The sequence below is a fragment of the Camelus ferus genome, chromosome 1 (genome assembly GCF_009834535.1).
Source record: "Camelus ferus isolate YT-003-E chromosome 1, BCGSAC_Cfer_1.0, whole genome shotgun sequence".
Classification (NCBI taxonomy): Eukaryota; Metazoa; Chordata; class Mammalia; order Artiodactyla; family Camelidae; genus Camelus; species Camelus ferus.
Window position 1 is genome coordinate 76,552,666 of NC_045696.1, and position 23,285 is coordinate 76,575,950.

Sequence of the window (23,285 nt, forward strand, 5' to 3'; positions counted from 1 at the left end):
CAGAAGCAGAGTATAGAGATAGTCCAGAATTCCCATGTACTCCTTTGCCTTGCTTTCCCCACAGTATTAAAAATCTTATGTAACTGTGGTACACTTAGCACACCTAAGAAACTAACATTGATACAATATTAAACTATACAGAACTGCAGACTTTATTTGGATATCCCCAATTTTCCCCATGAATGTCTTTTTTCTATTCCACTATCCAATGCAGGATCCCACAATGCATTTAGTTGTTTCTTTAGTCTCCCCTCGTCTGTGATAGTTCCTCAGTCTTGTATTTTTTATGACCTTTGAAGAGTACTGGTTTGATATTTTTGATGTTTGGATTGAGGTTATGGATACTTGGGGAAGAGAAGACCACAGAGGTGATGTGCTTATCTTGTATCAGGGGGACGTATCAGTATTTACATACAGTAAGACTGTCAGTTATTACTGGTAATGATTAACTTTGATCACTTGGTTAGGAGAGTTAACCTTTTATCTAGAATTGTTTAGATTGGTACTGTCCAGTCACATATAATGTGCACTACACATGTAATTTAAAATTTTCTAGTAGCCACATTGTAACAAGTGATAAGAAACACATGAAATTAATTTTTAACAATGTTTTATTAACTACTATAACCACAATATTATCATTTCATCAGGTTTCTTCATTATGAAATTACTGTTTTTCTGCTTTCCATACTGTTCATTAGAAGTGAATCACTTAAATTCAGCCCTCATTCAAAGCACTGAAGACATTAAGTTCCACTTTCTAAAGGGAAAAGTATCAAAGAATTTATGGATATGTGTTAGTTGCTATAGTAGTCAAGAAAAATTTTAGGGAGGTACTCAGAGGATGTGTAGCTAGCCTTTTTTTTCTTTAAAGTTTTGCCCAAGTAATAATAAACAAACAAACAAACCTAAATACCCCACACCCTAAAAAAATCATTTTTTTAAAAAGTGTGTCCAATAGTTTTAGCATTCATCAGTGGGATATTATTTGCAGTAGTGATTACTGTGTTCTAATGGTGATTTTCTAGTTCCCTTTTGCCTTCTACATGTATTAATTGGATTTTTTTCTATACAGATTTGCTCCTTTTCCCTCATTTATTTTTTTTTAGTCACTTAGGTCAATGGATCCATGGATTTTTATTTTGTTCTTTGGGTTGTAAGTTAATATTATCACACCTGACTTTGTTGCTGAAATTGTTCTAGCTTTGGCCACTGGGAACTCGTGCAGGCTGACTCTTGTGCTCTTTCAACGTGACCCACTCTTTGTTTTTGTGATCAGTTTTTTCTTCCTGACACACAGGGGGCTCCATACTCATCTTGTATTTTACGTGTCCTAGCCCTAGAATCAATCATTTCTCCAGGAAACCCTGGTTTCCTTTTATTGGAATGACAACAAAATTTTATTCTAATTCAGGAAGTAATGTTTTCATATGGATTTTACAGAGTGTTAGTATTGGCTTGTGATTCTACAACAGATTTTTTTTTTTTTATGGCTTCTGAACAGTGTTTATTCACTCAGCAAACTTTTAAGAATTATTTTTGTGCCAGCATTCTTAGACGTGAGGGATCTAAGGACAAGTAAGATATGGCTATTGATCCCAAGAAGTCTAGATGTAGTAGGAAAGAAGGTCTTTTTTATTCCTCAAACATATTTTGAGTGCCTGTTATTTGCCAGGTACTGTGCTACGAGTCAACAGGAAATAATAAGAACTTGAGAAGGATAGCATAGGTTGCTTTTCAGAGCATGTGGAAGGGGTACTTAACCCAGTATTGGGCCAGGCTGAATTGTGGAACAAGTCTTGAAAATGTCTAGATCTTAGTTAAATGTGGGATTAAGTGGGTGGGTAGAGGGAGGGAAGCTATTCCAGTCAGAGGAATAGTGGTGCCAAGACCACTAGGTATAATGATGTGTGAGGGAGGTCTAGAGATAAGCCTCCCTGTGTAAGATAGTGGTGTTGGGGGAGATAGGACGAAGTGGTGGCAGGATCCAGATGCTGAAGGTCCTGTGGGTGAGCCGAGGCTTTGGAAAGTTGAGGGGCCATTTCAAGGAGTTTGAGTTGGAGGGTATGTGATCAGATCATCCTGCTGGCACCTTGGAAGGTATGTTGGCTTTCTGGAGTCTCTTGCCATGGTGGAGGTGTGAAGTGAATGTCTTAATTAAGAACTGTGTCAGTGGTTCACCTGGAGAACTTGTTAAAACATGTTTTAACGTCTTGCAGTCCCACTCCCAGAATTTCTGATTCAGTAGGTCTGGGATGGGATTGAGAATTTGCATTTCCTTGGACAGAGTAGTATTGAATATTTTCTGTTTAATTGTATTAACTTAAAATTAGACTATTGATAGTTTTTAAGGATTAATAATAAAACAACTTTAATCCAGACTGAGATACTCTGGGGGAGGGGATCTATGATCATCATATATTTTACACATTTATACATGTATATCTTTGTATAATAAGTGATGTGTAGAAAGTGAAGCTAGCTTTAGGAATCTTGACAACATTTCTTATTCTCCAGCTCTTGCACCTTTTCCCCTTAACTGTCTGAGATGTAGGGTTTAAAAGAGTGGCCAACTATTGTTTCCAGTTCCCACGTTGCTGACTTGCATTCTGTAAATGTTGATGCAGCTTGCATAATTACAAGCAAGGACAGCTATGACGTGATGCTAGCTGGCCAACACTAATTGTAAGGAAACCCTGATTTTAGACTGTGTGTCTTACAGTCAATAAATACAGCACGAAGTCTAAGAAATGTGTTTTTTCTAGATTGATCTGTTTGAATTATGTCCCTAAGTTAAAGAAATCAGAGAATGTCCTGTTTAGTAACTAATTCTTTTGTGTGTGTATACATGTATATGTAAAATTTAGTTCAGAGGAGGCAAAAAACAAAACAAAAACATCGCAAACCCTACTGTCTATGTTGCTGAGCTATTTACTGTCTTCTCAGTGTTCCCAGCCATGACCAGTGCTGCTTGGGAATCAGTCTGGTGCTGATGGTCATTTTACAATGATTATCTTTTATGTAGGATTGTACACATTTAGTGCGAGTTCAAAGTCTTTGACTTGCATTTTATTAATTGAAAATGGAATTAATCTGATGGGTTCATAAGGTACATAAAAATGTGAGGTAGGTGCAGGAAATAATCTGTTTGCCTTCTGCTTGTAGAAATCTGCTTTCTTTAATTAGAGTTTTGTGGAAAAGAAGACTTCAAGGGCACATAGACTAGCTAAAATAACCACTTGGAAATTGAGAAAGGCAAGAACTGGTTTGGGTTATTTGAGATAGTAAGTAGGCAGAACTATCAGAAAAACAGCAAAGCACAACAAATGAAAATTAGGGTGTTAAACATTTATCAAATTTAAAAAACCAATGTGTTTGTGTATATTTATTTAGGTATATAAATTGTTTAACTGGCTTTTGATTGTTGAGTACTTTATTATACATTTATATATTTTTTAAGCTTCTACAGGGTTATAGACTTTAGGCTTGTTTTATGATTTAGGACTCTTTGAGTTTAAAATTACAAAACCCAATAGCTGAGAGTTTGATGAAAAATAATTTATTGGAAAAGTATCTCATGAAATTTGGTGTGGAGATATATCCCGGAATTGGGAACAGAGTAGGAGCTGAGGACTCAGTGGAGACTGTTCTGGACATTATGTGATTCTTCTTTCTTCCTGCAAACTCTAGATACTTCTACTTATTCCACAAATCAGCAAAAGAAACCTTCTAGCAGCTCTTTAATTTATATAATTTTGTCTAAGCTCCTAGAGAAAAGCATTCCAACTTTTGTTTCTTCCAGCTTTTTTTTTCTTTCTTAGATTAATGTTTTTAGGAACACGTGCAAACGTGACTCTCTAGCCATGCTCTTAACCAGTAGTTAATGTTACTAAGTTAAATTAGATCTAAACTATGAGGTTAGATACATGGGGGTATTAATGACCTTGATCCATTGATCACACATAATTTTAAACAGATAAACATGCTAAATTTTATTGAAACAAAGTGTTGAGTCCTTATGCAGACGTGTAACTAGTGTCTGTGAAACTCAGCAGCATAGCCTCCTGGGTTTGCGGCCAGCGTAGCTTGTCTTATAAACATGAATGGTCGTCATCATCAGCTTTTGCCAAGCCCCATGCTCCAAGTGGCTACAGTATGTTGTTTGCTAGGAGAGGCCTTTCTTGGAGTCGTAGGGGCTAATACTTTTCTTAACATTTACTACTGATTATAATTATACAATTATGTGGGTGATTCCCCCCCCCCCTTTCCAATAGATCAGCAAGGGCTGACATACCTTTAGTGCTTGGAAAGGGGTGTTGATAAATGCTTATTTTAAGAAAGAAGAGAGTCTGAATATAAACTCATGCTACTAAAAATGATGAGAATTTTATGTCTTTGTGTTTTCAAGTAGTTATCTTGATCAGACTTGTCATTTATATGTGTGTAAATTATATATATTGACTTTTATGTATAGTTTTTCTTTTTAATAAATCATGCAGTTCTCATAACTATTGAATGAATGTGCTCTATTTTAAAATAGAGGGTCCTTATTTTCATAAAGTGATGCTCTAAATCATGCCATAAGTGGTAATTTATGTACCATTTTTGAGGGAATCTTTTTAACATTAGAGAATTGATATAATTTCAAGAAGCTTGTTCATTCAGTTTTAGAAGTGAGCTATTTACTTTCCTCAGCAGCAGGAATCAGGCCCAACATTTTAAACCCACGATGGAAACTGATTTCTCCTTTTTTTTCCATTGAGAAAATTCAACTGGTGCCACACAAGTAAAAAAAATAACCTGTCACTATAGGAATTAAAAAAAAAAATTCTTCCAGTTCTTTTTACATTTTACAGCAGGAGGTCTAACATTCTAATAGAATATTGCTACATTGAGACTTTTCTGAATGCTAATGATTTGAGAGACCACATCTTATTTTTTTATTGCTTTAGTTTTGGAGGTAAGGAGAGATGTACTTTTGGTGGCCTCACTAAATGTAGCCATAGGATGAATATTTCTGTTTCTTGATTTATATTGAGTGTATATAGAAGAATGATACTGGCTTAGTATTACTGCGGGAAAGTTAGGTTAATTTTCTGGGTTTAATAACCTTAAGGTTGTTAGTAGTTGTCCAGTGGTGATTTCCTAATCACAGCCACACCTTACATAGCAAAGGGGTTTTTGTAGATGTGATTAAGTTAAGGGACTTGAGATGGGGAGAGTATCCTGGGTTTTACAGATTATAATTACTTGAATACTTAAAAACTGTAGTCTGAGAGATGACTGGTGAAGAATGGGAGATACAGTTTAGCAAAGTAGACTCTGAAAATGGAAGAAGGGGCCTTAAGCCAAGGAATGTGGGCTGCCTCTAGAAGTTGGAAAGGTCAAAGAAATGGCTCTCCCTGTAGAAGCCTCCATACAAGAATGTGGCCTTGCTTTTATGACTTAATTTGAGCCCTTGAGACCTGTGTCAGACTAACCTACAAAACTGTAAGATAATACATTTGGTTGTTTAAAGCTACTAAATTTGTGGTAATTTGTTACAGCAGCAATAGAAAGTATTGTTTTCTTTTTGTGCCTGGCTCCTCTCCCCCTCCCCCCAGTTTTAAGATTCATCATGCTGTTGTCTGTATCAGTAATTAGTTCCTTTCTTAGTACCATTCCATTGTATGGATATACTGCCATTTTTTAACCGTTCACCTGTTGATGAATGTTTATGTTGTTTCCAGTTTTGAACAATTAGAAATAAAGCTGTTGGCTAATGAATATTTGTGTAGAGGTCTTTCTGTGGACATATTTTCACTTCTTTTTACCTAGGAATGGGATTGCTAGGTCACTTGGTAAGTGTTGTTTAATATTATTAAAAAACAAAACAAAACAAACCACAAACCTGCCAAACTGTTTCCCAAGTAGTTGTACCAGTTCACATTCCTGCCAAGTTTCTCCACCTTGGAAGTTCTAACCTGTTTAATCTTAGCCGTTCTAGTGGATGTTTTGTAGTTATCTCCTTGTATTTTAACTTCCATTTCATTGATGACATTCTTAAATCTTTTGTGAACTGTTTAAATATTTTGCTCATTATTTGAGTTGTGTATCTTCATATAATTGTTGTAGTTTTCTTTATAGTATTCTGGATGCAAGTCTTTGTCAGAATTACATAGCATATTTTTTCTAGTATATGGCTTGCTTTTTCATTCCTTTCATGTCTTTTTTTTTTTTTTTGAGTCAAAGTTTTAAATTTTGATCACATGGATTATACATTTTTTGTTACATGATTTATGTTCTTTGTGTCCCAAGAAGATTTATACTATGTTGTTTGTTATAAGTTGTAGCATTTTAGCTTTTACATTTAGGTCTGAAATCAAACATTAAATTACTTTGATTTAATTTTTGTGTATATGCTATGAGGTAAGTTCCCCCTCTCCCTCCACCATGTGAATATCCAGTTGTTTCAGTACCATCTGTTGGAAGACACTATCCTTTGTCAAAAACCAGCTTTTTGGGGGTGGAAAGAGTGGTAGATTTCTTGCAGTTTTCTTTGTGTATGATCATAGTATCTGTAAATAAAGACAACTCATTCTTTCTGATTTGTATGCCTTTAATTTCTTGCTTTATTTCAACTGCATAGGGTCTGCAGTACAGTGTTTTGTAGGAGTTGGTGATACAGGACATTCTTGCCTTGTTCTCAATTTTAAGGGCACAGAATTTTGTCTTTCACTGGTGAGTATGATGTTAGCTACAGGTTTTTCTAAAGACTCTATCATTTTTTTAACATTTTTTATTGATTTATAATCATTTTACAATGTTGTGTCAAATTCCAGTGTTCAGCACAATTTTTCAGTCATTCATGGACATATACACACTCATTGTCACATTTTTTTCTCTGTGAGTTATCATAACATTTTGTGTATATTTCCTTGTGCTATACAGTGTAATCTTGTTTATCTATTCTACAATTTTGAAATCCCAGTCTATCCCTTCCCACCCTCCACCCCCCATAGAGACTCTATCATGTTGATGATACTTTCTTCTATTTACAGTTTGCTGAGAACTTTCATTGTGAGTGGGTATTGGATTTTGTCAGAGGTTTTTGCTGCACCTACTGAGATGATCGTATATGTGTTTTCTCCTTTTATTTAACACTTTCAAGTGTTAAGCCATCCTTGCTTGCAACCAGTCATAATATACTATCCTTTCTATATGTTGTTGATTTAATTTCCTGATAGTTTATAAGAATTTTTTCATCTGTGTTCATGAGGGACATTGATTTATAGTTTTTGTTTGGTGTTGGGGTAAAGCTAATTTCAGAAAAAAAATTGAAAAATGTTTGTCCTCTCTGTTTTTCCAAGGAGTTTGTGTAGGTTTGGTATTTTCTCTAAATGTTTGATACAACTCACCAGAAAGTCATCTGGGTCTTGATTCTTTGTGGCATGGTTTTAAAATAACATATTAAATTTCTTTTATAGACATGGGGTGCTGTAGATTTTCTGTCTCCATTTTGGTAATTAGTGTCTTTCAAAATAATTTTTTTCTTTGAATTGCAGAATTTATTATCTTAATATTTTTGTTATTCTTTTATTGAGTGTGAAATTTGTGGTTAAATTACCTTTTTCGTATCTTATGATTAGAAGTATGTCTATTTTTTGATGAGTTTAGAGTTTATACATTTCATTGATTTATTCAAAGACAGACATTTATTTCATTGCTTTTTCTCTGTTGTGTGTCCATTTTCTATTGCATTGATTCCCACTCTTTTTTCTATTTACCAAATTTAATTTGCTCTTTTTCTAGCTTCTTATTAAGCTTATACCAGTGGCGTCTAATCTCAGTTCTTTTGAATAATAGAAAGCAGTTTAGAGCTACAAATTCCCCTTTAAGTCTTGCTTTATGGCTGCACTCCATAAATTTTGATAAGCTCTTTTCATTTTCATTTAATTCAAAATGATTTCTAATTTTCTTTGTTTTCTTCTTTCACCCTTGGCTTATTTTGTAGGGTGTGTGTTTGATTTTCAAATATTTGAGGACTTTGTACATGTCTCGCCCTTTGATCAGAGAAAATACTCTGATTTAAATATTTTATATCTATTTTATAGCTCGTGCGTGAGGTGTTTCCTTTAAATGTCAGTTTGAGTCAGGTTGGTGAGGTGTTCAGATATTATGTATTCTTAGGATTCTTATCATTTACAGAGAGAAGAGTTTTAATCTCCAACTCAAGTGTGATCTATTTTTCCTTTAACTTCTGTTAGCTTTCATACACACACACACACACACACACACACACACACACATATTTCCAAGTTATGTTGTTTGGTGCACATGTTTAAGATTTTTATGTCTTTTTTGATGGATTAACCACTTGCTCATTATGAAATGCTTTTCTTAGTCCTTATAAAAGTACCATGTTTGATACTAATGCAACAACCTTGGTTTCCTTATGTCTAATTTTTGCATGGTATATGTTTTCTGTTCTTTTACTTTTGATCTGTATTTTTACAGTTAAAACTGGGTTTCTTTTAGACAGCATATAGTTAGGTCTTCAAAAAAAAATTGGGCTGACAATTTGTCTTTGAATTGGATTTAGATTATTTACATTTAATGTAATGATGTGGTTGAACTTTTAAGAATACTACTTTGAAATTGTTTCTTTTCTTTTTAAATTTGCCTTCTTGGTTGATTTAGTAAATTTTAGCGTCCCATTTTTATTTCCATATTGATTTTTGACTGTATCTCTTTGTATACTCTTTAAGTTGTTACCCTACAGTTGACTTTTTTCATACTTTCCAGTCTGTGTTCAAGTAAAATTATAATACTTTGTGTATAAATTTACTATAGTCTGTCCGATTTTATACCATTTTTGCTCTACATTTTATTTCCATAGTTGTTACAAACTCAGATATATTATTGTTTTTGCTTTAAACAGTTACCTTTTAGAGGAATTTTAAAATGAAGAGAATTTTTTTATATTAGTACATGTTTACCAATTATGGAATTCATTCTTTTGAGTATATCTGAGTTTTTACTTCTGTTTTCTTTCTACTAAAGAACTTTCTTCAGTGTTTCTGTTAGTCAGGTCAGTTGGTGGGTAATTCTGTTAACTTCTGTTTGTCTGATAAAATGTTTATTTTACCTTCAGTTTTGAAGGATATTTCACTGGATATAGAATTATGTGTTGTCACCTTTTTACTTAAATATTTTAAAGACTTCTTTCCATTATTTCTTCCTTGCATTATTTCTGATTTCTGATGGGCAGGCTACAGGGTTTTGTTCCTTCATATTTAATTTATTGGGTTTTTCCTGGCTGCTGTTACGATTTTTTTCAGCAGTTTGATTATAATGTGTGTAATTTTCTGTTTATAATTGTTGCAGTTTTCTGTTTATTTTGCTTGGATTTTGTAGAGCTTCTTAGATTTGTAGGTTTATACTTTAATAGAATTCAAACAAATTAAGATTACTTTCTTTCCAACCTTCTGCAGCTTCCATTATACTAATGTTGGCCTGTTTGTTATTGACACACAGTTGACTGTGACTTCTTCTTTCTTTAATTTATGTACTTTTTTAAAAAATTCTTTTAGAAATCAGTTTAAATCTTACAGAATAGTTGTGGCTTCTGATACAGTATGTGTATCACTGTTTTCTCCTCAAGTTTTAAAATAGTTTGTGTTGCCCCTGTGAGTTCACTCTGGTACCCTCGGGTGCCTCGTGGTCTGTTTGGAAACTATGGGCCTGTAGCCATATTCAGAAATTTTATGAAGGTCCTGAGATAGACCACTTAGGTGTATTAAGGCCTGTTGGACGAGAATGTTAAATGCATAATGTTAAACTATTAACAGTGCTGTTCACGTGTATCAGTGTCCTTTTCATGAGGACTTAGGATAGAAATGTCTTTGTGGTGTCATTGACAGGACAGTCTTTTTCTTACTATGGCTGTGCCTTTGCATCTTAGCAGATTTAGGGTTTGTCTGTCTGTCTATCTGTCTTCCTTTTTTATTTGCTGCTAAAAGCCTGGAGTTTTTGTGGTAAAATATACGGAATATAAAATTTACCATTTTAATCAATTTTAAGTGTACAATTCAGTGGCATTAAGTACATTTACAGTATTGTGAACCATCACCATTATCCATTTCGAGAACATTTTCATTGTCCCAAACAGAAACTATACGCATTAAACAATACCTCTTCTTTCCTCTCCTCTCCCAGGATCTGGTAACATTTATTCTACTTCCTGTCTGCAAGAATTTATTTATCCTAGGTGCCTGATATAAATGAAATCATAGAATATGTGTCGTTTTGTGTGTGATTTATTTCGCTTGTAAAATGTCCTCAAGGTTCATCTTAAGTATTGTAGCATATACCAGAATTTCATTTTTTAAAAAAATTTCCCCCTAGTTTTATTGAGATATAATTCACATAGAACACTATATAAATTTTAGGTGTATAACATAATGATTTGGTATATGTATATAATATGAAGTGATTACTACAATAATTATTGTTTAGTTAACATTTATCCTCTCAAATAGTTTTGTTTTCCTTGTGATGAGAACTTTTTAAGATTTACCCTCTTAGCTTTCATATATACAGTATAGTATTGTTAACTATAGTCATCATGTTTGTGTTACATCCTCAGGACTTACTTATTTTATAACTGAAAGTTTGTACCTTTGACTATTGGTGAAAAAACATTTCATTTATTTTTATAGCCAAATAGTATTCTGTTGTGCATACCACATGAACAATATTCTGTTGTGGGTATATCCACATTTTTCTTATCTGTTCATTTTTTGATAAACACTTGTGTTATTTTTTCCTTTTGATTATCGTGAAGAAAGCTTCTATGAACATTGGTATACAAATATCTGTTTGAGTTGCTGCTTTCTGTTCCTTTGAGTAGTTACCCAGAATTGCTGGATCAGGTGGTAATTCTATGTTTAATATTTTGAAAAACAACCATATTGTTTCCACAGTGGTTAAACCATTTTACAACGGTTCCAACTTATCCATATCCTTTCCAACACTTGTTATTTATTTATTTATTTATTTTTCAATTGTGGTAAGACAACATAAAATTTACCATCTTAACCATTTTTAAATATACCTTTTGGTTGTGTTAAGTACATTCACATGGTTGTGCAGCCAGTCTCCAGAACTTTTTTCATCATGGAAAACTAAAACTCTGTACCCTTTAAACAACTCACTAAATTCCCTTCTGTCCAGTCCCTGGCATCTAGATACCTCATAAGTGGCATCATATGGTATTTGTATTTTTGAGACTGGCTTCTTTCATTTAGCATAATGTTCCTCAAGGTTAATATATATATAAAATAGTATTTATCAGAATTTCCTTCCTTTTTAAGGTTGAATAATGTTCCGTTGGATGTATAGACCCCAGTTTGTTTATTCATTAATCTGTCCATGGACACTTGGGTTTCTTCTACCTTTTGGCTATTGTGAATTATGCTGTTATGAACATGGGTGTGCAGATACCTCTTTGAGACCCTTGCAGTTTCTTTGAGTATATATCCAGGAGTGTAATTGTAGGCTCATGTAGTGATTCAGTTTAATTTTTTGAGGAACTGCCATACTGTTTCCATAGGAACTGCACCATTTTGCATATTCACAACAGTGTACAAAGGTTCCAGTTTCTCCACATCCTTGCCAACACTTACTTTCTGTTGGTGTGAGTTTTTCTTTTTATAATAACTACACTAATGGATGTGTGATGATATTATTTTAATTTGCAGTTCCCTAATTAGTGATTTTGAACATCGATTAATATGCTTGTCGGTCATTTGTCTGTCTTATTTGGAATAGAGTCTATTCAGATCCATTTTTAAATCAGATTATTTGTGGGGTTTTTGTTGTTGAATTGTTGGAGTTCTTTATATATTATGTGTATTAATCTCTTACCAGATATATGACTTGCAAATATTTTCTGCCATTCCCTAAGTTGCCTTTTTTAAACTTGATTGTGTATGTTGATGCACAGATTTATTTTCTGTTTATTTGATAATAGCCATCCTAATGTGTGTGAGGTGGTATCTCACTTTGGTTTTGACTTCAGTTGCCTGATACCTAATGATGCTGAGTATCTTTTCATGTTCTTTTTGACCATTTGTATATCTTCTTTGGGAAAGCTTAAGATTTGTTGTGACTTTCATTTACTTTTCTGTTCTTATTTGTCTTATGCATTAGTTTTAAATTTTTATTTTTTAGCATTGTTCTATTCACTCTTATATGTTCCTCTAAATTATTTTTGATACAGTGTTTGATAAAATTCTAGGTAAGGTGGTTGCTTGGTTGGTGAGGAATTTCTTTACATTGTATTAAACCTTGACCTTGCTGTTAATTCAGTTTTGAGGCACTGGGCAGGTTAGTTTTTGCCGTCTGGGTTCATAAAAGGCAATCATGTTACATGTGTTGGTTGCAAAACACTCTTCAAGCAGTGTGGTTCTGCATGGTAGCATCAGCTGAATAGGAATGTAAGAGCAGGAATTGTGAAGAGCAGGAGCGAAACACATTTAGGAAAGCTGTGAGGAAAAGAGAAATAAAGCAGAGAGAGATGGAAGCAGTAATAGTGCATTTAGGGCTAGTCAAGATCAAGTAAATGGGATAGCAAACTCTGTGGAGTCTGAATGAGGGCTTGGAGATGTCTACACAGGAAAAAAAAACTGAAATATATAGAACTTGGGGCCAACATTGCCTGAGTAGGTGAGGGAGATAAATATGAATATAGCAGCTTTCTGCAAGAGCTTAGAGTGGGTCTCAAATTAGTCAGTCCTTTGGCTCTGGAGAATCCAAAGAGAGCAAGGACAGCCGTCTGGGAGTAAAAAGCAAGATGCATAATCTAGAGTGAGTGTAGCAACTTTAAAGTCTTGTAAGCTGAAAAGGAAGAGTGACAGCTGGGAGTATCTTTGGAAGAAGTTTTGCAGCACAGCCAGGCCAATTTAGTAAAATAACAAAACTTGTAAATTTCTACAGTTGTATTTAATTTATTCCTGAAATACCCTCACACTGTTACACATTTGAACCAACTGGGAACAAATTATACTTAGCAGTATTTAGGACAAAAGAGTACTATATCTAGTGGGAAAACTCCCTTTACTCTTGGATAGTGAAAACTTACTCTGAGGTATCTCCATAGTTGAGGCAGGGGGTGTACCACAGGTGTTCTGGAGTGCAGCTGGTTTCTCACTAAGCCTACTTACAACTTTATTATATAAACAAAATCACTGAGATAATCAAATGCAAGTGTTTGTTTTAATATTGCTCCTGATACATACTGATACAGTTAAGCCATATTGAGACATACAGACTTTAAAAAATATTTGATATGTAGAGATGGGGAAATTGGAGTGTGGTGCCTTTAAGCATGTATCTGGCTCTCTTCCCACCTTTGAATTTATATACGACGGTGACACTGGGCAAGTTACTCACGTTTCTTCACCAGAGTTGTGTTATCTGTGAAATAAAGAAGGTGAACAGCATTTTTAATCAGCATCATTTCTGATTCTGTGACCCTATTTTTCTTTTTGGTTTATTATTATTATTAATATTAATTATTATTATTATTACCTTTTCTGAGCTATCTTAGAAACAAGTACATTATATATAGCCTTATTTCAGGAGAATGAATTGTAAGTTCTGAACAACCAACTTATGTTCCAAACGTTTCATCAGTGGTAGATTTGTATTATATATGGTAAGGTCAGATCCCATAAATTCTCATAGGTTGTTCCAATTTGTGTCTTAATTTTTAAATGAAGGTAAAATATAAAACTTTGTGACTGTTCCTCCTTATTTGTGAATAATTGTATCTACTTCCTTCTCATCCTGCCTGAACTATGGCTGTGGCACAGAATCCTTAGGTAACTACTTTCTGTGACTTCTGTCTCTATGGCACTTGAATAAAGGCTTACACATGACTTACTTTTTTCCATATAGTGAAGTCATTTCTATAAAGTTAAGTCAAGATAGAACTAGGAATACTACTAACAAACGGGAATTTTTTTTTTTCTGAAATACCGTTAAACTACATGGCAGAAAAACAATGTATGAATCTAAGTACTTCAGTGGGACGTTTTGTTTGTTTTGTTTTGTTTTGTTTTGTTTTGTTTTGTTAGGTAACCTCATTTTGTAGATGCTGAAAGAGGAAGACCGAATTAGGGACTGGTCGATTTTCAGCTTTACTGATCTGGTGACTTTGGGGCTCTGGATTTTGGCAAGCAGAGAAGGTGCCCTGTTATGAGCATTTCTTAGTGCTGCATGTTCCAGTCATCTACTTGTGAATTTCCTGTTTCAGCTCATTTTATTTAGTTTTAATGAATTGAGGACTCTTTATCCCCTGCAGAATGTCAACCTTTTTGACACTAAACTTACTTGCTCCTCTTTTGTAATCTTGAATCCTGTTCTACACCCCCCACCCCCACAAAAAAAACCTTCACGGCAGTTTTTTAAAAATCTCCTTACTTTCAATTTCTAGAGACAAGGAATAGTTGGGTACATTTGGCTCTTGGTGACTTGGTTATTGTCCTGAAAATAACACTTTTTGACACTAACTTTTAATTTGATGTGTTTGCCCTTGCTGTAGAAGCAGGTAAATGAGAGAAAAAAAATTGAACTTTCTGGTTGAACTTTAACTATGGGGTAAATTTTGCAGTTTGATGTCTTATATTCTCAAATAGCTAATCAAGAGTGAAAAAAATACATATATACCTATTGTTGTATTAGTTTACATTGGCATTTCCTCAGTTATTTTAGAATAATTGTAGAGCAGAGGTTGGCATACTGTTTCTGTTAAGAGCCAGGTAGTAAATATTTTAGGCTGCTTCTCAAGTCTGCTTGTTGAATGGGAAAGCAGCCATAGACAGTATGTAAATGAATGGGCATGGCTGTGTTCCAGTAAAATTTTATTTATGATAGACACTGAAATTTGAAGTTCATGTAATTTTTACATTCTCCCCCTTTCCCCATTTAAAAATGTGAAAACTATTCTTAATACAAACTTGTGGTTGCCAAGGGGGCGGGGATGGGAAGGGACAGTGGAATTTCAAAATGTAGAATAGATAAACAAGATTATACTCTACAGCACAGGAAAATATTTACAAGATCTTGTGGTAGCTCACAGCAAAAAAAAAAAGTGACAATGAATATATGTATGTTCACGTATAACTGAAAAATTGTTCTCTATACTGGAATTTGACACAACATTGTAAAATAACTATAACTCAATAAAAAATGTTTAAAAATGTTAAAAAAAATGAAACAATATAAGAAAATAAAAATGTGAAAACTATTCTTAGGTTGTGGATTGTACAGAAGCAGGTCGGATTTGGCCCATGAGCCATAGTTTGCCACCTCTTGCTTTAGAAGGATGATGATTAATTTGTTTCAGTCGCTGTCCTGAACTATTTTAAGTAATTAATTGTAGAATTAGCATAATATAAAATTAGCAAAGTCTGAGCTTTCAAATCTAAGAAACCAGATGTCAGCAGATACCTAACCATCTAAACCATCTAAACCTTCAGTTTTCTTATGTGTGAAATAGGAATAATACAAGTATTGTAAATCATAGCTCTTTATTATAAACAACTCAGCCTGTCTGTTGTAGAGCAGGGAATTATTAAAGTACATTAGGTAGCTCACAGAGTCGTTGGGGAGTGATAGAGATACAGATCCGAGTCCAAGCCTCTGGGAACATTTCCCAAAACCGTACTACAGAACTGGTTTTGAGAAAGCTGCTGCTGCTGAGCACTGCATGTCGGGTACTCAGCCTGTTTGTAGACGCTACTACTGTTGGCTCTGGTGCTGTTTCAGTGACAGCTCTACATTGTAACCACTAGAAAATGGCTAATATTGCTGCCACCACCTTCAAAAGCCAACTGTATCTGTTACCTTGGGCTTAGAAATGGAAATTCTGCTTGTTGCTTACTTCCAAATTAAGAGTCTCTTGGAGGTTTATATAATAGATGTAGAATAATATTCTGTGTCTCTAGGTATAAAGGAGGCTGGGAATTTTAAGTTCTGATTTCTACATTAGCGATTATGGGAGCAAATTAAAAATCACATTAATACATTAGATGATGGATAATAAAATGTAGAAATATCCAGAAAGTCTGTTCAGATTTTTAGTAGTGGTGAATATGATGGATATCCACAACACTACTTAACTGTCCACGTAACGTGGACAAATATACCTCCTTTTGTATTTCGACTTCAAACAGCTCTAACAGGCTCTAACCTAAGAGCTACAGTTTATGAAAGATTTGTGTCCTAAGTTGGTATGTGGGTTGGTTTTTTAGAACCTAAAACTTACTCTCCCTTCAGAATAAGACAGTTACAAATAATGGACTTGTGTCTGGGGTAGTTAACATAAGGTTGTTTACAAAAGCCAAGTGTGTATTTCATGGAGATAAGTTCCTTCATGATGGAAAGATCTTAAGTGTTATCCGCTTGCTACCAGGTGGCAGTTTGTCCACTGAGAAATATGGTACTGTTTGGTGTGGAGGTGAGAGGGACTCAGAGCTGCTGCTTCTGGTAAGTAGTAGTATTCTAAATTATTTGCTTCCTTTCTTTACTGGACTTCTCTCTACAGTGTCCCTACCTATGGGAGGAGAGTACTTCCTTCTTCCTGTTGACACCAGGCCTGGCCATGCGATTTGACCATATTCAGTAGAAGATGAGAAGTGATATGTCATGTCTAAGCAGAAACTTTAAAAGCCATTGCATGAATTGATTTTTGCTCATTTTCCTCTGCCACAAGAACAGGTGCCAGATAAAGGCTTTTTATTTTGCCAGGATTCCAGAATGAAGAAGGTAACTGTAGCCAACCCAAAGTCAACAAAAATGAGAAATATATTTTTATTCCAGTATTTTATGCCAGTAGTTCTCAAAGCACTATCTGCTGAACCCAAGACCCTTTCAGGGTTAAAACTATTTTAATAATGATATGGAGTGCCCTTTTTACTGTGTTGACACTGCACTGTGGTTCACAAGTGGTGGTGGGAAATGAGTGCAGTTGCTTCACATTTTGCTATTTGTCATCATTTATTTATAGTAAACAAAAAAACAATTGTACTGGAGAATGTCCTTGATGAAGCAGTGAAACTTATTAATTAAACGTATCTGATCTTGAGTATCCATCTCTTTACAAGTCTCTTTACATGAAGCACTTCTGCATGCTGAAGTATGAGTCACAGGGAAACACGTACTTGTGTGATTATTTGAGTTATCAGCTGAACTAGCCTCTTCCTGTGGAATGTCATTTTCACTTGAAACAGTGATTCTTTAGGGTTATTCTGACATGGGCATTTGACAGACATTTCCTCAAATGAAGTGAGCCTTTACTTCAAGGAGAACAACTGACAGTATTTGTTGCCAATGATAAAGTCCGAGTTTCAAGGGTGAATTAAAATTTTAGAAAATTATCAGGCAGTGTGAGTTTGACAGATCCCAGTACTTAGGCTTTTTCGAATGAGCTTGGTAGTGACAGGAGTGAGTGTAATTTTTAAAAACGGTGTTGTATAATCAGATACCAACCTTTGGGAGATATACCAAATCCAGTGGACCAATATTTATGATTGATGAATAATGTTACAAAAGTATATATGGGTAAAAGACCGACTCATATTGCCAGACTGATGGATTTTAATGTAACATTACAGAAGTTAATTGATAGAATTTAAGACTCTATACTTCAGTGAACCTTTAAGACACTATAATTTGTTGAGTTTTGATACAGAATCAAAGAATAATATTCATAGCTATTCAAAAAAGCCATGAAGTATTCCTTCCTTATCCAACTACATACCTGTGTGAGTTTGGATTTTTTTCATTTATTTCAACCAGAATAACATATTGCAGCTGATTGAATGCAGAAGCAGATGTGGTACTCTAGTGTCTTCTTTTAAGGCAAGCCTTAAAGACATTTTTAAAATATATTCTTCTTAAAATTTTATTGTTTTGTTTTTTTTTTTGAAAAATGTAGTTTATTTTTTAATAAAAATTTTATTTGTTAATGTGTAGTTGGTTTATTTTAAAGACAAATTAATACGCATTTTAAAGATTCTTCAATTTCTGATGTAGTAAATATTGCTATAACTCATGCAAACAGAAGTTCTTTGAGATCCTCAAATTTTAAGAGTATCAAGGAGTTATAAGCCCAAAATATTTAAGAGACTGTTGTAAACTATTAAGGTTTTCAGGACTATTTGTTAACCACATTGTAACCTAGAGAAGAAAGATGGTACATTGGCAGGGTAGCTGAGTCAACCTTGTTGCAAAGTGCAAGTTGGTACAATTTCTTGACTGTCTGTTTTTTGACTGGCTGTTTCTTGTGAGGTCATTGATTAGGCATTGAAGTAGCTGATGAAAGATATTGCCTGACTTCCAGGGAATGGATTATCCTGCCTCATGATTATGGAAGTCTCCGCTACAGCTGGGACTTTTTGGTGACCCTTCACATTCACACTTTGTCAGTTCTGACAGCACCATTTACATATCTCTTCCTTAAATTGTTCTCCGTACTGTTTCTTTTGAGGACCAGACCTGGCAGTCTAGCCTCATGATTGGTCCCCTTAAAAGAACTGATACAAACCTCACTCTGTTTCCCTTTATTAATGACATGGTTCGAGAGATGTATTGCCCAGCGGGAGGATTTCTCTTTCTGACTTTCCTTAAGAGCTGCTCCAGGTGGGGCAGTCAGCTAGCTAGTCATGTAGAGTCCCCTGTGTAGTGAGAGGCCTTGTGTGAGGAAGAAGCTGAGGTGCATCAGGGGTGGGCGCACTGAAAACGTGAACCATGCTCATGGTTCACAGCCCGCCTGAATCCTGCTCTGAGTGTATTGTAACCACTTCCTGATGGAGTGTTTCTGTCACATCACCTTTGACTTGGTGGATCGGAAGAGGATCATTCCTGATGGGCAGCTCAGGTTTTATAATTACCTGTGGCTAGATGTTCATTCTCTAACAGCACAAAAAAGGTACAAGAATTATTTTTAAAAAAGAGTCTTAGTTTGATAAAGAGGGTATGGTTTTGCCTTAAAAACTTAGATGTCTGGGCTGTGATTCACCTGGAGGGGTTTGCCAGTAGTTCCTTATGGTATTGATCTGTTGACCTTTTGAGCACCATTGCAACAGAGGGTCATTATGGTCCAGTGGCAGAGCTACTTGTACTGCAGTCTGGATTGGCTAGAGAAGTTTCTCTTGTTCTGGGCTAAACTTAAAACTACTGGATTTCAGACCATTCAGTAAATAGAGCAGCACACAAATTGGTATACACTGTTTTCAATATTCACAGAGGTCCAGCAAGCTTTATGCTTCTTTCTTTGCTGTAGGAGGTACAAGGTAATGACTTGCTTTTCACTTTGAAGGTGCTATCCTGAGTTGCCACGCTCCACTGGCTCCTGGAACTTCACAGTGGTGGCAGGACCCTGTATTTCTTGGGACTTACTTTCTGTCTTCTGGCATCTCTCTCTTTTTAAGGCCTCTAGAGTACTGCTCTTGTTTCCTCACAGGGTCCTGTTGGCTTGAGTTTATCAGTGTAATCAGCCAGCATGATGTTCAGTGGTGTGATCAGATAACTAAGGTCATAAGGAATATGAGGCAGTTTAGCGATATATACGGCTGTCCAGGCCAAATGAAAGCAGCTTGTGCAGAGGGAGGAACCGTTTGCCAGAACTCTAGCTGTTACTCCAGGTACTGCACTAAAGAGATCAAATTTGGATTACCAACTGTGCTTGTAGTAGTACATTTAAAGTACTGTTCTTCTCTAAGTACATTTGTATGTTCTGCATCAGCCAAACAGTTGTATTAAATGAGTATCTGCTAGGAATTCCAGCCCTTGCTGCTTTTGATTCTTGGGTAATTTCCCCCGGGAATGTAATTTTTGGTTAGAGGGAGAGCTCCTTCCCTGATCCAGTACCACCCACTGCTCCACCTGTCCTACCATCCATGTGGGGTGTTGTCAGCTGGTAGTCCGCCGAGACTGCCCTTTTCAGCTGTGCATTCACCTGGAGAAACAGCCGTAAAATGGGAGGGTTGATCCACTCTCTGATAAATGAACTTGGGCTGAAACTTCATATATTATTTGACTACTGTAATCCCTCATTCTGGCACATATATCACAGTGGTGCTGTCTGGATTCTCAGGGATTAGTTCAAGAGTTAGATTTTGGATTCCTGAAAAGGTTGGGACATTTCTCTTTCCCAAGTGCGTGGTTCCTCTGATAAGTGGCTGTTGATCTTTTGTGGAAAGCCGAGAGGGAGATCATGGGACCGTTTTGGAGGGCGCTTTGCCTTACCTTCGTTCTAGAGGCTGGAGGTCCAGGATCGTCCAGAGGCTGTGATTTTCTGTTTTGATGGCCTCTCTTTATGCTCTGCTTCAAGTTCTTTATGTAGACCAGGCATCAGCAGACGTCTTCTGTAGGGGCCACATGTGACATATTTTATGCTTTGTGTGCTACACAGCCCCTGAAAAACTACCCAGCATAGCTCCTGCAGTGCTAAAGCATCCATAGACCCAAATAAATGGGTATGTCTGTGTTTACAAAAGCATCGCAGGTCAAATTTGGACTACAGGTTGTAGTTTCTGTACCTCTGGTACAAACCATATAGGATTATAGTGGGACTTCTTTCTAATAGGATTTTAGGGACTTTGCAAGATTCTCGCAGAGGAATCAGTTTGATGACCACTGTGTTCCTGTTTATTTAACGTTGCTTCTTGGTTCCACTTGATGTTATAGTATAACAGTCATCGAAATTAGACTGTGCATTTTGATCTTGAAAGATCTAGAGCCGAGGTTGGCAAACTACGGCCTGCGGGCCAGATGTGGCCTGCACTTGTTTTTGTGTGACCCACAGCTAAAATGTTTTTCACATTTTAAAGTAATTGGAAAAAATATCAAAATAATGACAAAATCTCATGACAAGTGAAATTACATGAAATTCAAATTTTCATATATAGGAATTTATTGGAACACAGCCACATAAATTTATGTGTAGTTTCTGACTACTCTCACTTCACCGCAGCAGAGCTGGGTAGTTACGACAGATCTTCTGTGGCCTTAAAAAAAATTACTATTTGGCCCTTTATTGAAAAAAGTTTGCTGATCGCTGGTCCAGAGATTGGAGAAGAATTCTTTTATGTCATACTTAGTACTGCCTTGTTCTTTGTCGGTGCTTTGAAGATGTCACTTTCTCATTTGAACTCTCTAACACTGTTAGAAGCAGTAGCCTGCTGCACTGTCCTATAAGTCCGCCTTTGCTCCTCATAGCTTTCTACTGCTGCTTCTGCTTGGTCCCCAAAGCCTTGTTCATTAGAGATGATCAAGGTGGACAGCTCAGTTTTGTCATAGCCTGAATGAGCTGTCAGAGGCCATCTTACACAGCTGTGTCTACACAGCATTCAAACCCCATCAGGTAACATTCTCAGATTCCTATTACCTTGAAGGTTTGCTCACATACTTACCTCACAGAGTGACTGTAGGAATTTAATGCTGTAAGTAGTATTAGCCAGTATTTCACTGAATTTTTTATTCTGTGTAAGATACTGAGCCAAGCACCTTTTATATGTGAGAAGTAAAGTGCTTAGTTAAGTGCCTGCTACGTAAGTATTCAGTAAGGGTTAGCTGATACTTATTTTTAAATTTAGAAATAAATTATCCCCCATACTTCATATACTACAAAAAACTTCTCTAGCCATTAAAATATTTAAAATATCACATTAAGTTTAATTGGCATGATTGACATTAACAATATTTTTTGCCTATAATATTCCTCCTTTTTTTTTTTAAACTTGTAGGTTAATATAGTCAGTTCGCATTATTCTTCTTTGTTAAATTTATAAAGTTGCTGTGAACATTGAATTAGCAAATATTGAACCATTGCTCCTAGGGGAAGTACGGAGTTAGGTTCCTGTGAGCCTCTGATCGTGACTTTTTTGTCAATGAATCAATAATAACCTTGTTCTATGTATTTCTGTTTAAAGTCATTTAATATATATTGTTGATTCACTGACATTGCGCTCATGGCCAACAACATTAAAACTCCTGCGTGAATGAAGCCCATCTACCCCACGTTTTCTCCATAAGGCACATCAAAGCCTTCTTATACTTAGGAACACTAGACAGCTTTTCCACACTGTGTTTGGGACCATTTTAAGTAGCACGGTAACCAACAAAAAGCATAAAAATACAAAAATGTGGCATTAAATGGACTTCATTTTTTTCTTAAGAGGACATTTGTTTACAGAATGAGAGGTGAAACAGTAAGACAGTGCTGAGCATGTGCACTGTAGGCAACTCAAAGTTTTTGCTCTTGTACATGTGTGAAGATTGTGGAAGTGCCACAAGTATTAATTTTGGGGTTGCATATGAATTTTGGCAAAGCAGGCAGATTTCACAAACATGAAATCCATGAATAATGAGGATTGACTATCTCCCCAGATGTCACAATTTATAATTTTAAATTTTATTTATTTATATTTTAATGTTGAATTTTTTTCACTTTTCAACCTTATGTATCTTTTAATTCTGGTAAAATATACTTAATAGTTCAGTTATGTTAAGTACATTTCCATGCAGTCAATCTCCAGGACTCTTCATCTTTATACCCATTAAGCAGCAACTCCCTATTTCCCCTTCCCTCCAGCCCCTGGCAACCACCCTTCTTTCTGTTTCTATGAATTTGATTACACTAGATACCTCTATCAGTGGCGTTATATGGTAGTTGTCTTTGTGACTGGCTTCTTTCACTTAGCTTAATGTCCTCAACGTTCACCCCTGTTATAGCCTGTATCAGAATTTCCTTCCTTTTTAAGGCTGAATAATATTCTGTTGTATGTATATAGACTACATGTTGTGTATCTGTTCATTCATCAGTAGACATTTGGGTTGCTTCCATCTTTTGACTATTATGAATAATGCTGCTATGAACATGGATATGCATATATCTTTTCAGACCCTGCTTTTTAAAAACAAGTTTACCTTTTATATGTCATGCATACAGATGAAAATGAGTGAACCGACTGAACATAACAGATGTATATAAAAAAGTGACAGGTAAAAAGTTCTCAGTCTGACCTCATCCCATTCACTATAGACAAATGAAAAGTATGGTGTGTATTCTTTTCAAATGTGTTTTTGTGCACAATTAAAGGATGAAAGATAGATAGATAGATAGATAAAACAATGTGAAAAATACTTAATATGACTATATATAGTTTAGTAGTAATTGGGATCATATGTGTACTGTTCTATTGACTTGATAACCTGGTATTTTTACAGAGTAAAGA

General features: G+C 35.4%; 1 protein-coding gene across 7 annotated transcripts in view; it reads left to right on the top strand.

Moving 5' to 3' along the window:
- The window catches only part of TBL1XR1 (TBL1X receptor 1), a 155,674-nt gene that overhangs the window by 18,072 nt on the left and 114,317 nt on the right, over positions 1-23,285 (top strand). For 2 of the 7 annotated variants that reach the window (XM_032484031.1, XM_032484016.1), the window contains exon 2: positions 16,460-16,533. The exons of the other annotated variants lie outside the window; for them this stretch is intronic. The gene's annotated coding sequence lies outside the window, so the exon portion shown is untranslated. The remainder of the gene's footprint in view (positions 1-16,459; positions 16,534-23,285) is intronic. 7 annotated transcript variants of the gene reach the window in all.